This window comes from Humulus lupulus, chromosome 3 (assembly GCF_963169125.1).
Source record: "Humulus lupulus chromosome 3, drHumLupu1.1, whole genome shotgun sequence".
Classification (NCBI taxonomy): Eukaryota; Viridiplantae; Streptophyta; class Magnoliopsida; order Rosales; family Cannabaceae; genus Humulus; species Humulus lupulus.
The window spans coordinates 71,924,009-71,939,594 of record NC_084795.1 but is presented as its reverse complement, the minus strand read 5'-3'; positions in this window follow the sequence as shown (position 1 = coordinate 71,939,594).

The following is a 15,586-nucleotide window of genomic DNA, read 5'->3' as shown; positions in this document are numbered from 1 at the left end:
TTTATTTAATCTAAAACATTATATTATAATATAATATAATATTACATTATATTATAAAATAATATAACATTCCCCCACTAGATTAAATAGTTATCTATTGTAACACTTATTTAATCAATCATTATATTTTCAAATATAACATATCCCACACTTGAGTAAATAAGAACTCTCTCTTATAGAAGTCATTGCATTAGTGCATAAAGCAAAATGTTTTTCAACTTGAACTTTACTATAGTGTAATTATCACAAAATTTGTCAAAAATTTTGTTGCACTAGGCATTGAACCATCTTTTCATGATAACAAATCAGTGATAACACACACACCTTTGCGATGTTCACTTGAGACCTCTATGTCTCGCTTTGCACCATTAATGACCATGTGCAATTTCCATTCATGGACGTTCTTGAGAATACTCCCAATTCTCATGAGAGGCGGCACCACCCCTAGGTCCATATAGGTAGAATTCTTACAGTATTTCGTTACCAAAAATACTTGTCTTTACAAGACTGAATTCTATTAAAAAACCTTTCGGTTTTAACCCTCCACTTGGTAACACACAAGTACTCAATATCTCAGATGGGACTTGTTTTGAGTACAACTAATATTCACTTGATTGACTTGTTGTTACATATTGAACCTAACACTAGTTGAATAACTAGTGTTAAGATAGGTTACCATCAATAGTGAATCTCTTTAGGGAGTTTAAGTCCCATCCCTCGAGATGATGTAGCCACTAAATCCCTCGTTAGTGGCTTAGTGAAAGGATCCGCCAAATTTTCACTTGTTCTCACATAGGATATTGAGATGACTCCTATTTGAATCAATTCTCTTACATATCCATGTCTTAAACTAATATGTCTAGACTTCCCATTATACACTCCGCTGTATGCTCTAGCCAATGTCGCTTGGCTATCACAATGTATTGATATAGTAGATACATTATCTTTGATTAGGGGAATCTCTATCAGTATATACCTTAACCATTTGGCCTCTTTGCCAGTAGCAGCTAGAGCTATGAACTTTGCTTCCATAGTGGAATGAGATATACAGGTTTGTTTCTTGGAACCCCAAGAAATTACACCTCCACCAAGTGTAAATACCCAACTAGTTGTGGACAAGTTGTCCCCAAGATTGGATATCCAACTTGCATCTATATATCCTTCTAATATCGAAGGAAATTTGGAGTAGTGAAGGCTTAGTCCTTTGGTTTTCTTGCGATAACCTAGGACTCTTCCAATTGCCTTCTAGTGATCCACACTTGGATTACTTGTAAACCCACTAAGTTTACTTACCACAAATGCTATATTAGGTCTAGTACACTGGGCAACGTACATTAGACTCCCTATAGCACTAGCATACTCCAATTGAGCCACCGCTCTTCCTTCATTCTTCTCTAGTTTTACACTATGATCGAATGGAGTATTGGCATTTTTAACCTTGAGATGGTTAAATTTGTTCAATACTTTCTCAACATAGTGGGCTTGCCCTAACGCAAAACCCCCACTATGTTTCTTTACTTTGATACCGAGTATGGTATCAACTTCTCCAAGATCTTTCATCTTGAAGGTTGATGATAGAAACATCTTTGTTTCATCTATCCCTTTCATGCTATTACTTAGAATAAGCATGTCATCCACATATAAGCAAACAGTGATCACATATCCCTTACAAGTTTTGGAATACAAACACTTGTCTCCACTGTTATGTCTAAACCCATTAGACATGATGGCTTGATCAAATTTCTCATGCCATTGCTTAGGAGCTTATTTCAATCCATATAAGGATTTTACAAGTCTACAAACTTTATGTTCATATTTTGGTAGGACAAACCCTTCGGGTTGTTCCATATAGACCTCCTCATTGATGTCACCATTAAGGAATGCCGTTTTGACATCCATTTGATGAACATACAAGTTGTGTATAGAAGCTAAAGCGAACAAAATTCTTATAGAAGTTGTTCTTGCAACAGGTGCATAGGTATCGAAATAATCGATACCCTCTTTTTGCCTAAACCCTTTTGCTACTAATATAGCTTTAAAGGTTTGGATAGTGCCGTCAGTGTGGTATTTTCTCGTAAATACCCACTTACACCCAATTGGCTTAGACCCCGGTGGGAGATCTACCAATTCCCAAGTGTTATTGGAAAGAATGGAATCCATCTCAGCATTGATGGCTTCTTTCCAAAATGCACTATCTCTTGATTGCATAGCTTCTCTATAAGTCTTAGGATCATCCTCAACGATAAGTACAATAGGAATTTTCCTAATGACTTCCTCTCTATTTCGTTCTACCATGTAGAATGAAATTCGTTGAGAATCTATCTCATCCACTACTAGACTTTTATGATCTTTAAGCCTTTGACTCCTTCTAGGTTCAAAGGATTGCTTTACCTCCTTTTGAGAATTCTCCTCTTGAGAATCAACTTTGGATGTAGAAGCTTGAGAATTGTTCTCATATAACAAATTCTCCTTTAGAGATGTTGAAGCTTGAGAATTGTTGTCACATAACATATTCTCAAAGAATTCAATTTCTCTAGATTCAATCATAATATTAGACTCTAAATCTAATAGCCTATAAGCTTTGCTATTGTTGGCATAACCAACAAAAGCACACTTTATGGCTCTTGAACCTAACTTTGTTCTCACTACACCAAATGCCTCTTTCCACAACACAAGAAGATAAGACTATTTAAAAAGTATTATAGTAAGGATGGTTAAAAAGCGGTAAATTTCAAAACCAAATGAAAAAAAGGCGGCACCTTTATGAACTCCTGCTATATTGAAATAGCAAGCATTTTGGTCTGACTATAATATAGTCTCTCTCCACTTTTTTCACATGTAAAATAAAATAAAATAAAGAAGAAAGAAACCCTTTCTCCCACCCGATCCTTATACTTTCCTTTATCCCTCTCTCTATCGCATTTTTTCTGCTAGGCCCGAACGACGACGGCAGGGGCTCGGGGCTGGGCTTGACAGCAACGACTGGTGGCTCGGGGCTGGGCTCGATAGCAACGAATGGTGGCTCGAGGGCTGGGCTCGACGGCGGGTGGGGGGGTCTCGGGTCTGGGCTCGACGGCGCAGGGGCTGGGCAGGACAGGACGTGGCTGCCATATGTTTGATAAAAGTCTTCAATGAGACAAAGGAGTTTGGCTTAAGCTACCAGTTGAACTATCTGAGTTTGTTCCAATTGCTATGAAGGTGAGTTATTTTGGCTTAATTTTGGCATTTGAGTCATTTGACCTTAGTCATTTAGGTTGTCTTTGCAATTGACCTCAGTGTTCTATTTTTCCATACTAAAGTCGTCCATGTTAAAGTCCTCACTCTCTATTTTCTAATTTGTATTTATATATGGCCTCACTCTCTTTTTGCTAATTTGCAGGTTCATCGGTGGGGTTCGACCGTGGCAGAGCTCAGCATAGCCGAAGGGCTCAACGAAGGTAGGCACGGAAGTATGTATCTCTTCTCATTCTGCTTTTGTTTTTTTTCTTTCTCTCTCTTCTCTGGTTTTGTGTTTAGCAATCAGGGTCCTAGTACTTATTTTCCTCTCGCTGCTTGCAAACAATCCCATCTTGTCATAGGTCTAACCTTGTAAGAAGTAAACATGAAAGAGAGACAAATTACATAGGTCTATCTATAATGTTTATGAACTTATACGAACTCTCTCCAAGTCCTTATTTTGCTGTGTTCTTTTTCCCGTCTATATGCAGATTAAAGACACCTCTGGTGCTGCAAATGATTGGAGGTATAATTAGCTTCTAATTTCTCTCCCATTTTTCTTTTCCAAAATATTTGGGAAGTTGGACCTTAACCCTTTGTACCTTGCAATGACATCCAGAATGCTTACATATAGTTTTTCCCTTTGTTCTATTATCAGTTTTTATCTCCTTGGAATTAAATTTTGACAGACAATGTGGATATGATGGGTTGCAAGGACACAAGAATGATGATGAAAAAGTTTTAGAGTTTTCTCAGGAAGAAAGTGTATGCTAAGATAAATTTGTTTACTCTTCATAATAAGTATATCACTTTATCTATGTTGGATTAACAATTTTCAACTTCTTTTTTTTTTTTTTAGCAGGCTACTAAAGATTTAGGCTCAAGTTCAACCTGTAAGTCAATATCCATGTCACTTGTCTTATTGTTTAAAATGTTTTGATATTTAGAAGTAGCTTAATCTCTGTGATATTTATAAGGAAGGATTCTCTGTGAGGATAATATTAATTGGAAAGCCTCTATTTTGACATGGACTTCATATGTTAAGATTATCAATTAGTGAAGGAGTGAGATCAAAGAAACTTGACGTTGAACATTTTCCTTTTTTTTTTCTTCACCATGTTAACCAAATAACTTATTAAGGACCTGATTTAAAACTAGCATCCTTGGCAAAAGTTAATGATCTATTTTTTGAGTGCTTGGTCTACACTAATGGTGATGCATGTTTCTTGGATAGTTTTCTTTGCCATTGACATATTATACAAAATTAATATTCTTCTGATGGAATAACCATACATTATCTTATTCTAGTTCTATGATATTTTATCATCCATTAATTATCTTGTACTTTTTTTTAGAAGTTTTTACATGTTATGACTACCTGTCTATCCGTAGCCATAGTATTCAATTATTTCTTCTACAATATTAAGCAGATTGTGGCTATAATTTTTCATTGTCTGCTATATGAGCTTTCTTTGCAAATTATGACAAGTTTCTTTTGGTGTGTATGCTGCAGGTATCTGGGCAGGAATGCATACTGTTAGGTACTTTGATGGAAAAACGTACAAGTGGGTTGGGATAAGCCGTCAGCCTAATATTATTGAGAAAGTATGCTCTAAGTTTGGTGTTTTAGTTTTGAATATTTAATGGAGAGTTAATATTATTGGAAAAGTATGCTCTGATTTTGGTGTTTTAGTTTTGAATATTTAATGGAGAGTTACTAAGTTGTAGCAAGAAGGTGAAAATTGGATCATATTGTTTGGAGTAGAAATACATGTGTTTTAGTGTTTTTTTTCTTCATGTAAACAAAAAATCATGGATTCCCTGTACTTTTTAGCTTAAGAAATTTGCTTGTCATGTCTCATTTTCTGTTTCTTGTGAACCTTTGTTATTGACACCGAGTTAGATGCATTTTTTACTGACTCAGGTCAAAAGAACACTAGAACAATTTACACCAGCTCAGTGGGACAAAGATGAGTGGCATCCCCTGCTTGGTCCATGGCGTTTCATTCAAGTTGTTAGTCTTTGTATCATCTTCCTCACAGTAGAGCTCAACACCTTTTTTCTGAAGTTCTGTTTGTGGATTCCTCCTCGAAACCCCGTTATTGATTATAGGTTGATATTGTGGTGGCTAATAGCAATTCCTACAATCCGCGAGTACAACTCATATCTTCAAGACAGGTACACTACCCTCTTTCTCTATCTGACATAATCACTAGCAGCACATCCTTTTCCTTTTCTTGAAATGAATTCATATACCCTCTTGGCCTACCATTTCCAGGGTTTTAACCTTTTCATAATCACTGTGTCCAAATTGCAGAAAACCAGCGAAAAAAGTCGGCGCATTCTGTTGGCTTTCCTTAGCTATTTGCATAGTAAAGCTTCTCATTTGCATCAAGTTTGGACATGGTATGTTACTTTGCAACTATTATCAATCAAACGATGTAACTACTGAGAATTATAACAATAACAATAGGGGGGCTCAGTATATTGAGAATAATAACAATAATAATAGGGGGGCTCAGTATAATTTAGTGTTAGGATAGTAACTTTTTTTTTTCTACATGCTAAGAAACTTGTTATATGTAGAAGTTGAACCTTGCATATAATTTTGATATTCCACTGCTCTGAAAATATTTGAAAAATGTTATACTCTAAATCCAAAACTAATACTAATCCAAAAGAAAAAAAAACAGAATAAGTAAAGAATAAATGAAGTACCTAACGTATAATAACAAGAGTGGGCAGTAACCAAACAAATTAAGAACTGAAACAATTGCAGAAATGGAGCACCTAATTTTTTTTTTTAGGTACCATTTGATCTATATAATATACATGGATATATACATATAACATCAGCCATATAAATTGAAAAATATCAATGAAAAATATCAATAATATACATGGATTATATATCAATGAAAAATTGAAAATAAATCTCTTGTTTCATATCAGGCAATGAGTCTATATTCCTAAGTTTTACTATCTGCTATTGATATCTGATTTCCATGTCCAGGAGAGGATATTGTTGTATGCATCTGTTTGGCAATCTTGATATTATTATTTGATGATGAGGGTGAAAATAACTTAATAGCTTGTTGCTAAATTCTTATTTGCTTTCCCAATTTCCATGAGCCTAGTTCATAGCTCCTACCAGTTTTTCTTCTGGGTTTATTCTGGCTATATAGTGGCTGTAGTTAAGGTGTTTGGTCAAAGGCAGATCTCATTAATGCTTTAAATTTTGTTATCTATGTTTTTGTAAATCTGCTTGTATTCGGACCATTTATTAGAAATTTTGTTCTGCATTATGCCAACACTACAACAATTATGCCCATATATTACACTAAAATATCACATTACAACAATTATAACCATATAATGCTTTCCCAACAACACTAACTGTTTTGGTTAATTAGTAGTTCATTGTAACTAATTATTGTTATTTTGTAGATTAGTTACTTTATTAGTTTTGGTCTTTTCTGTATATATACTCTTTTGTATCATTACTTCTTTAATGAGAATTGATTCTATTAATTCAGTCACTAAGTTTGATTCTATCTGCTTTTCTCTTTTTCCTCCTCTGGGTTGACGATGGTTCTTGGTTGTGGACGAGCTATTCTAATTATTTTTCTTCTGTTTGGGTTTGCATTATGCAGGTTTGTAGGCGTGATGGTGGTGGTGGTGAGGGTTCGTGGTAGTGGCTCAAAGGGCAAAGGGTGGTGTCTTCTTCATATCAATGTCTGGGTTGTTGAGTGATGCCGAGATAAGATTTTATTTTCATTTAAAAATGGGTTTGTAAATTTGATTATTTTACTTTTGAGAATAACTTGTATGTTTCATATTTCTTTCTGGTTTGAGTTTACTAATTATTTTTAAAGATTTATCTATGGTTGAGTATGTTAAATCTTTTATTTTGAATTTACTGCATATTTTTATACAAATGTATGTGTGTTTTTTCATAAACACATGTTTGCATAATAGTCTATGAAGTTTTTTCTGATTCTCTTGATGTGATAATGTGTGCATAGAATCTGTTTGATTAAATTCCTGAATGACTTGTATTTTCTTTAACACATTGCTTCATCCTTCCTAGTAGTACACATTGCTGCTCTGTTAAGTCCAGACCTCATTTGATGCACTTGCTATTTTTTTTTAATGTTACATTTGAAGTCAGTTAAAATAGTTAAGATAAAAGTGTGTTGGCTTGGTGTGATTATGTGTAAATTTCCCTGTCAATTTACTTCAGGATTTTTCATATCTTATAAAAATTATCTATACATATGCATACACACTTTCAAAACTTGCAAGCCTACTGGTACACATTATGCATTTTGGCCATTTTACAGTAAGTTAAAGTCACTTCTTATTGCAGAGCTTGGTGATTTGTCATTTTTACAACTATTTTTTTCTAGTTTTGTTGATTAATGACTGTTTGATAGTTTCTTCTTTGGTTTTGTAAGATTTCTTGCTGAATTATGATTGATTTGGAATTTCCAATCAATGTGTTTTATGTTTGTTTCATGACTGTTATTTGGGTGGCCATTATTTCTATCGCAATGGTGGTTTCATGCCATTTTATTGAATTATGATATTTGCCTGACAATGTCTTCTTCTTTTTGAATGTTTACAAGTAAAATGTGCTAGAATCATGTATGTTTCTTTTACTTATTATTATAATTTTTTTCCCTTTTTTATTTATTTGTTTGTTCTTTACTTGTGGTTTAATAATATAGACTTGTGCTCGGTTTTAATATCTCTATAGTTCATTCTAGTTAACTAGGAGAAGTGGTATTAGTGATGTGACTTCATGGATTTTGGTATTGTGAAGTAGAACAAGTCAATATTTACAGTAAGTTAAAGTCACTAATTCTTATTGCAGAGCTAAAATAATGACATTATTTTGGACCTTTATAGTCTGTTTAATAAAGTATGTAATTGTCTGTTCAGTGATCCTCCCCCCTCCAAAAAAATAGAACTCTGAATGAATAAAGTCTGTCTAGTCAACTTATTTGTTTTAAGTGTGAAAGTGTATCTGTTAGTATTATTATTTTTTATTATTTTTATCAATGCTTTATTTGTGTTATTTATTTTCTCTTACAGCTTGGTGGAGGTTATCTATTTGGGCTGCCTTTGGGGTTCGTTGCTGATTCTATTGGTGCAACAATTGGTGCTACAGCTGCATTTATTCTTGGTAGAACAGTGAGTATTGTAGACCATAGTTTTCTTTAAGGACAATTAATTTTTTACTTTTCTTTAACTAGATTTAAGATGCATGCAAGTTGAAAGTGCTTGTCATATATTAGACCATATTTTTCCTCATTTATTGTGTTTAGTTTTAATATTTGATTATAGATGCTTGCCTTATATTAACCCCCACCCACCCCCGGATTGTTACCATATATCTAATGTTTTCCACAGTTAATTTGTTATCACTATAGGCATCCATTAGGTGTACTTACCCATCAATCCTTAACTAGCTCTCATTCTTGTTATAGGTTGGTGATGGGATGGCTTAGATTCTCAGAATCTCAAAAGATACTTGATTGCATAAATAGGCCAAGCACTGTAAGAATGGAGGATAAAAATATATTTTATTTATAATATATACATATATATGTTTGCTCTGGAATGTATCTTCTTCCTTCCTTTGTATTTGAGTTCTATCTCTGCCTTTGGTTTATTTACAGGCTCACCCAATTCCTGTTCACGTTGAAGAAGTTAAAGGTATCCAGACCCTTGAGAAACATAATTTAGATAATAACTTAGCTTAATGCTTAGAAGCTCTATTTGACAATGTTTTCTTTGCCAGTGTAAACTCTTAATTCTTGGGTGTATCTTATGATAAATTTGCTCAAATAGATAGAATTTTCCTTTACTCTATCTTGCAAATGTAGTTAGTGTTGCCCAATACATTTTTGTTGTGGAGAAAGAATCAGATACCTTTGGCCATTCATGTTGCTTGGATTACTAGATGCATTTCTATCAACTAAGCATGTATTGTTTGATTTTGGCCTAGTGTTCCAACGATTGGCAAATTTTTTCTTCCTTTGACAGCAGAAGGTGAGAATGCAATGGTCTTTCATGAATGCCTTTCTTCCAGTTGTGATCTTAACTGATGAGTTATGTCATTTTCAGACAAAAGGAAAACTGAAGCCGTGTTATACAGATGCTACCTACAAAGAGAGGTGTCGCAATGGAGGTAAAACTGTCTGTGCTTTCTGATGCGAACCTTTTTTAGCTGGCTATGATTGTATTCAGAGGCTCTATTGTAAATCTCACCTTATTTGACTCATCTCTGCCATTCATCAACATTGTTTGACACTTCTAGCATTTTTTTTGAAAAAATATTATACAATATTTGAAGGATCTAATATGTGTAGATTTTATTATTTATTTCTCTTCATGTTTTTATTTCATATTCCTCTGTTGATATTAATTAGCTTTTCACTTTAGATGGAAAACACCAATAGTTGGCTAAGAGAATAAACGAAATTTTGTGTTTATGCTCTAAATGTAATTTAGTGATAGTATAGATAGATTTTGTTAGGCATGATTTACTTAGATTTGCAGTTATAACTGTTCACGACCTCTATCTTATTTCAGAGAAAGCAATTTAAGTAGTGGCTTTATTATTCAGGAACTTGTTGATATTGATTCTAATCATTACTAGCCAATGCACATTTATGGCTCCTAAAACCAAAAATAAATATCAGTTGTGACTTTGCCTCAATGTATTTTATAAGATGTTAATAGAGAGAGAACCATATCACCACCAAAAAATGTTTATGAAAGAGTGTAAGTATTATGAACAAGGTCTATAGACTCTATACGTATTGTTCGCACAACATACCAGGAAATTCTGTTTAGCATCACAGGTTGTTACTACTCATTGAAAATATTTTGCTCCTGTTTTCTTTTAAAACCCTTGTTGGATTGGTGCCTTTTTTTAGGTGACAAATAATGAATTTGTGTCTCAAAAAATGATGGTTCTGTTTCTTGAATTGCATGTCATACCATTTAGTATTTTGTTAAAGCAGCCAAGAACAGATGACACTGCATCTGTTTTTGTTTTGTTTTGGCAAAGTTAATCCCATTGCTTATTGGTCTAATTGGTATGAAGCCAAGAAGTTCCCAATCATTTCTTCCCATACTTTTGACTCAACTGGCCATCCCTTCAACATTTCCAAGTTGTTATGGAGGGTTGTCCTGTTTTCTGATCTAGTACGTGTTTGGTTTTCAGGTTGTACAGTTATTTTAGTTAATGCTATGCTCTTAGACTACAGAATTTGTTTGCTTGCTGCTGTTTTATTTTGCTGGTTTGTTTTTTGATTATTGTCTTAAATAATGATTGTTCATAATGAAGATCATTTTTCAGTGTTCAGATTTCAAAAAAAATATCAAGTATATGGTTGCTTAGTACTTTTTTTTAATACTAAGAGTCTAAGACCTCTACTTTTTGTCTTCAGTACACTCCTGCAATAGATATTTGGAGCATAGGATGTATTGGCTGCATAATGATTGTCTTTCAGGGTCATTTATTGATTATTTTGTTGATTTTTCATTGGTGGTTCTATTAAAGTTCACATTTTTCTTTTTCTTTGTAGTTTTTTGATTGAATTTATTGCTTTAAATTTTTCAGGAATCACTTTGCAGTTAGTTTTGGGACAGAGAAAGTTTTGTTGATGGTCCTATTCGGTGTCTTCTTTGTAGCCTAGAAGGTGAATTTCCCTTCAGGACTGTGGAACTTATTCGCCTCTTATGAGATATGAGATATGAGATTCGATGGATCTACCCTAGAAATAATAGTATCATTCTAAATGCTTTTGTAACTCAATTTTGAAGGCTTTGTGTTGGGCAGCTGTAGAATATTTTGTGCTGAAAGTAGTAATTTTTCAATATGTTGAATATTTAAGACTCCTTGAATACTTAAAGAACATTTTGTTGTTGATGACAGTGTTGAATGTTTTAAACTAATTTGTGGATTGTTAATACAATGTTGAATGTTTTTACTTTTTGTTATTTGAAAATCAAGTTCATTTGATGATGCTAGTATATATTAGAAAGCTAATTTAAATTATATAAAAAAAATTAAAATATAATAGAATAAATTAGTGTTATATAAATAAAATATATAATGAGAATTTAAACTTATCTAAATATTAAAATAATACGAAAATTGTGTTATAATATCTATTACAATAACACTTTTTAGGCAAAGAATTGTGTTATGCAAACTTCATTATATAACACAAATAATGTGTTATACTAAAGTGTAGTATAACACAAAAAATGTGTTATACTAAAGTGTAGTATAATACAAAAAAAGTGTTATACTAAAGTGTAGTATAACACAAATTTATAAGTATTGAAATGTGTTATATAATCGACTATAAATAACATAATTAAACACTTATCTATATATTAAAATAACACAGAAAGTGTGTTATCGTTGACAGTATAATAACACATCTGTATAACAATGATAAAGTATTATGTAAAGTACCATGACCAACGATAACATAGTCGGTCTTAACACATCAAAAAGTGTTATGGTATATTTTGATAACACATTTTCGGTGTTATTAAAAGCATTTTTTCTTGTAGTGTCTATTAGGTTCGTTTTTCTTGCAATATGCAAGACACCCCCACACTTTGAAGTACCCTATGTTGGGTTTTCTTCCTTTCCATTACTCATATGGAGATATCTCATTTTTCTTCATCGGTATTCGATTAAGAATATGACAAGCGGTTAAAAGCGCTTCACCCCATAAGTTGATGTTCAACTTAGAAAACACCAACATAGAATTTATCATCTCTAGATAAGTCCTATTTTTCCTTTCGGCAACACCATTGTGTTGTGGTGTATAAGGTGCAATGCACTCATGAATTATACCATTTTCTTCACAAAATGTATTGAATTCATTAGAGAAGTACTCTCCTCCTCTATCACTTCTTAGCACCTTAATCTTTTTATTTAGTTGATTTTCAACTTCTAATTTATACAATTTAAAAGCATCAAAAGTTTAATCTTTATGCTTTAAAAGAAACACATAGGTATATCTACTAAAATCATCTATAAAAGTAAGAAAATACCTTTTACCACCTCTAGTTAAAACACCATTTAATTCACAAAGATCACTATGGATTAAATCTAGTAAATTAGATGATCTTTCTACACTAGGAAGTGGTTTCTTAATCATTTTAGCCTTAACACATGTTTCACATTTACCATAGTTTTTAATATTGCATGCAATCATACCACATTTTACGACTCTTTTCATGGTTGAAAAACCTATATGGGATAGTCTAAGGTGCTACAAAAATAAAGAATCATATTCAACAATATAGGCGGAATTAACATTTTTATTGATAACATTGAAAGTTACATCATTGGTGCACAATTTAACCATACCCTCACAAGAGTACCCCTTTCCCAAAAATACATTTGATTTAGTAAGTATAAGTTTACCTGACTCAAAAATAGCTTTAATGCCGGGCTTGCCAAACAAATCACCACTTACCAAGTTTCTACTCATTTCGGTAACATAAAGTACATTCACTAATGTAACTTTCTTGCCGGAGGTGAAAAAGACTTCAATGGTACCTTTGCCAAGTACCTTGGATTTGCCCTCATTGACCATTTGTATCTCATGGTTGCCCTTTGACTCTTCAAAGGTCTTGAACAATGATTTGTCATAGGTGACATGGACGGTGGCACATGTATCATACCACCACCCTTTCACCTTGCCTTGGACCGCATTCACCTCACTAAGGGTAGCAACTATGTTTTCCTCTTAAGTTGCGTTCACCTTAGGTCCTTGTTGGTATTTTCTATGCCTACACTCTCTAGCATAGTTACCCTTTTCCCCACACACAAAGCAAGGACCTTTCTCGCCCTTAAACTTGTTTGGGTTGGATTTTGGACCCAAAGGTTTCTCATTACCCTTTTTCCCTTTGTTTTTGGGATGTTTTGGTTGTGACACCGCATTTGCTTTGGAAGTCTCTCCATTAGACCCCTCCACAAGTTTATCTCTACATATCGACTCCTCTTCGATTCAAATATGTTTTTGGATTTCCTCCAAAGAATAATCCTCATTTTTATGAAGGATTCTTTTCCTATAGCTCTTCCAAGTTGGTGGTAATTTAGCCACTATAGCACCAACTTGAAAGGCCTCGGGAAGCTCAATCTTTAGCACTTTCAATTTGTTAACAATTATTTGCAATTCATGAATTTGAGGAAGAATAGGTTTATCACCAAAAAAATTTGAAATCGAAGTATTGAGATATCAAAAACTTTTTGGTACCTTCCTCTTCCGCCTTAAACTTTTTCTCAAGTGCATCCCATATCTCCTTGGCCGATTTGGTCTCGGTGTAGAGGTCATAGAGCCTATCGGATAGGGCGTTGAGGATATGACCCCTACAAAGGAGATTGTCCTCCTCCCTCTTCCTTCTCTTCTCCACCTCCTCGGGATTGTCTTTGTCGGATGACTCGGCTAGAGGTGCCAAGGAAGACTCAAGGATGTAGGCGATTTTGAGAGTGGTTAAAAGAAACCTCACCTTGTCTTGCCACCTAGTAAAATTGGATCCATCAAACCTATCTAATCTCACTAGGTCTTGGTTCACGATCTTGATTGTCTCCCCTTCCATTGAAATAAAAAGGGATAAGCTTTTGAATGTTAGGAAAAATTGTTTTGCCTCAATTGAAATTGATAATAATATTACAACTCTATGCAATAATATTACAAATAAATATAGATTGATTAAATAAGGTTACAGCTCTATAACTAAAAGTACAAAAAACAAAATAGAAGAAGAAGAAGAATGGAATAGTGAAAAATACAACTCTAAGCAAAAGATTACAAATAAAGTAAAAGTGTTTGGAACACAAGAAAAGATGATTACAACTCTAAACAAAATTACAAGTAAATAAAACAAGAGGAATGAGAAGAAAAGCAATAGAGAAAATTGTAAGAACAAAACAAAGAAAACTCTCACTTACACAACCTAAGTGAAGAGTGTTGGGGATCACCAACTTGAACAAGGTTTAAAACCTTTGTCCAAAAGCTTATTTCCCCCTAACTCAAGCACTAAGGGATCTCTCTCAGATATTGGAAAAGCTTTCTAGAATTATCAAGCCTCAAGGTGTTTCTAGCCAAATGCTCTAATGGATAGAAATGTTGTGTCTTACAAGTGAGCTATAGGCTCCTATTTATAGAGTTTAGAGACACCATTTGAATTTCAAATTCCACCAACCCCCATGGCTATTACCAATGTTTAATTGGATTAATATGGAATTAAAAAGGAGATTTGGGAGTTATTTGGGTTTTTGAGCCGTTCAACAAAGATTGAAAAAACTGAAAAATTGGTCAGTTTTTGGCCGGTGGCCGCGGCCAGAGACATTAGTGGCTGTGGCCACTGGTTTCTGTCCCACAGGTTGCGGCCACCAACATTCAGTGGCCGCGGCCACAGACCAATTTCAGCACTTAAAAATGTGCTGTTTTTCCAAACGGTTCAAAACCCTCCCAAATGATTTTGTAACTCCCCAAACATATTATTGGGGTTAAAATCATATCTCTAACAGCCATATCACATATGGCTTTATGAAATTCATCTCAATATTGTGTAACAACAATTTTACAAAATAAAGGGTAATATTTGGAAGTTACAAATTTGTAAAACCAAATATGTTACATTATTTGGATATATCTCATATATCTAAATATTGTAACTCTATATTATATGTTACAATATGTGACACACTTTGTCACATTTATTTAATCTAAAACATTATATTTTAATATAATATAATATTACATCATATTATAAAATAATATAACAGTAAAGAACCCACATCTCATGTCTAAGGTCCCTGGGAGATCCAAACCAACCATGTGTGAAGTCCCTTTGATCCCTCAAAGGAATGTCGAAATCAACCCTGCTCCAAATGAGCACTTCGCCTTGCGTGCCCCAGGTGACTCGCATGCCCCTGGTGCCTTGCGCACCCAGGCGCCTCACACACCCCAGGCGCCTCGCACGCCCAAGGCTCCTCACGCGCCCCTGGCGTCTCGCGCGCCCCTGGCGTCTCGCGCTCCCCTGGCGCCCCAGGTGCCTTTAATCTGCCTCGACACCCCGGGAGCCTCGCGTGCCCGTGGCACCTTGCACCTCATGAATGCACACGGTGCCTTGCAGGTGCATATAACGTCTCGCTCTCATGTTGCCTCGCAGATGTATATGGTGCCTCGCACTTCATGGGTGCACACCGCACCAGAACCTTCCTACATCACAAGAGAGGGCCAACCAAGTATGTCATTCATCAAAGTAGCCCACCAGAGATAAGAAGTACGAATAAGGTACCTGTTTATAGGTACATACT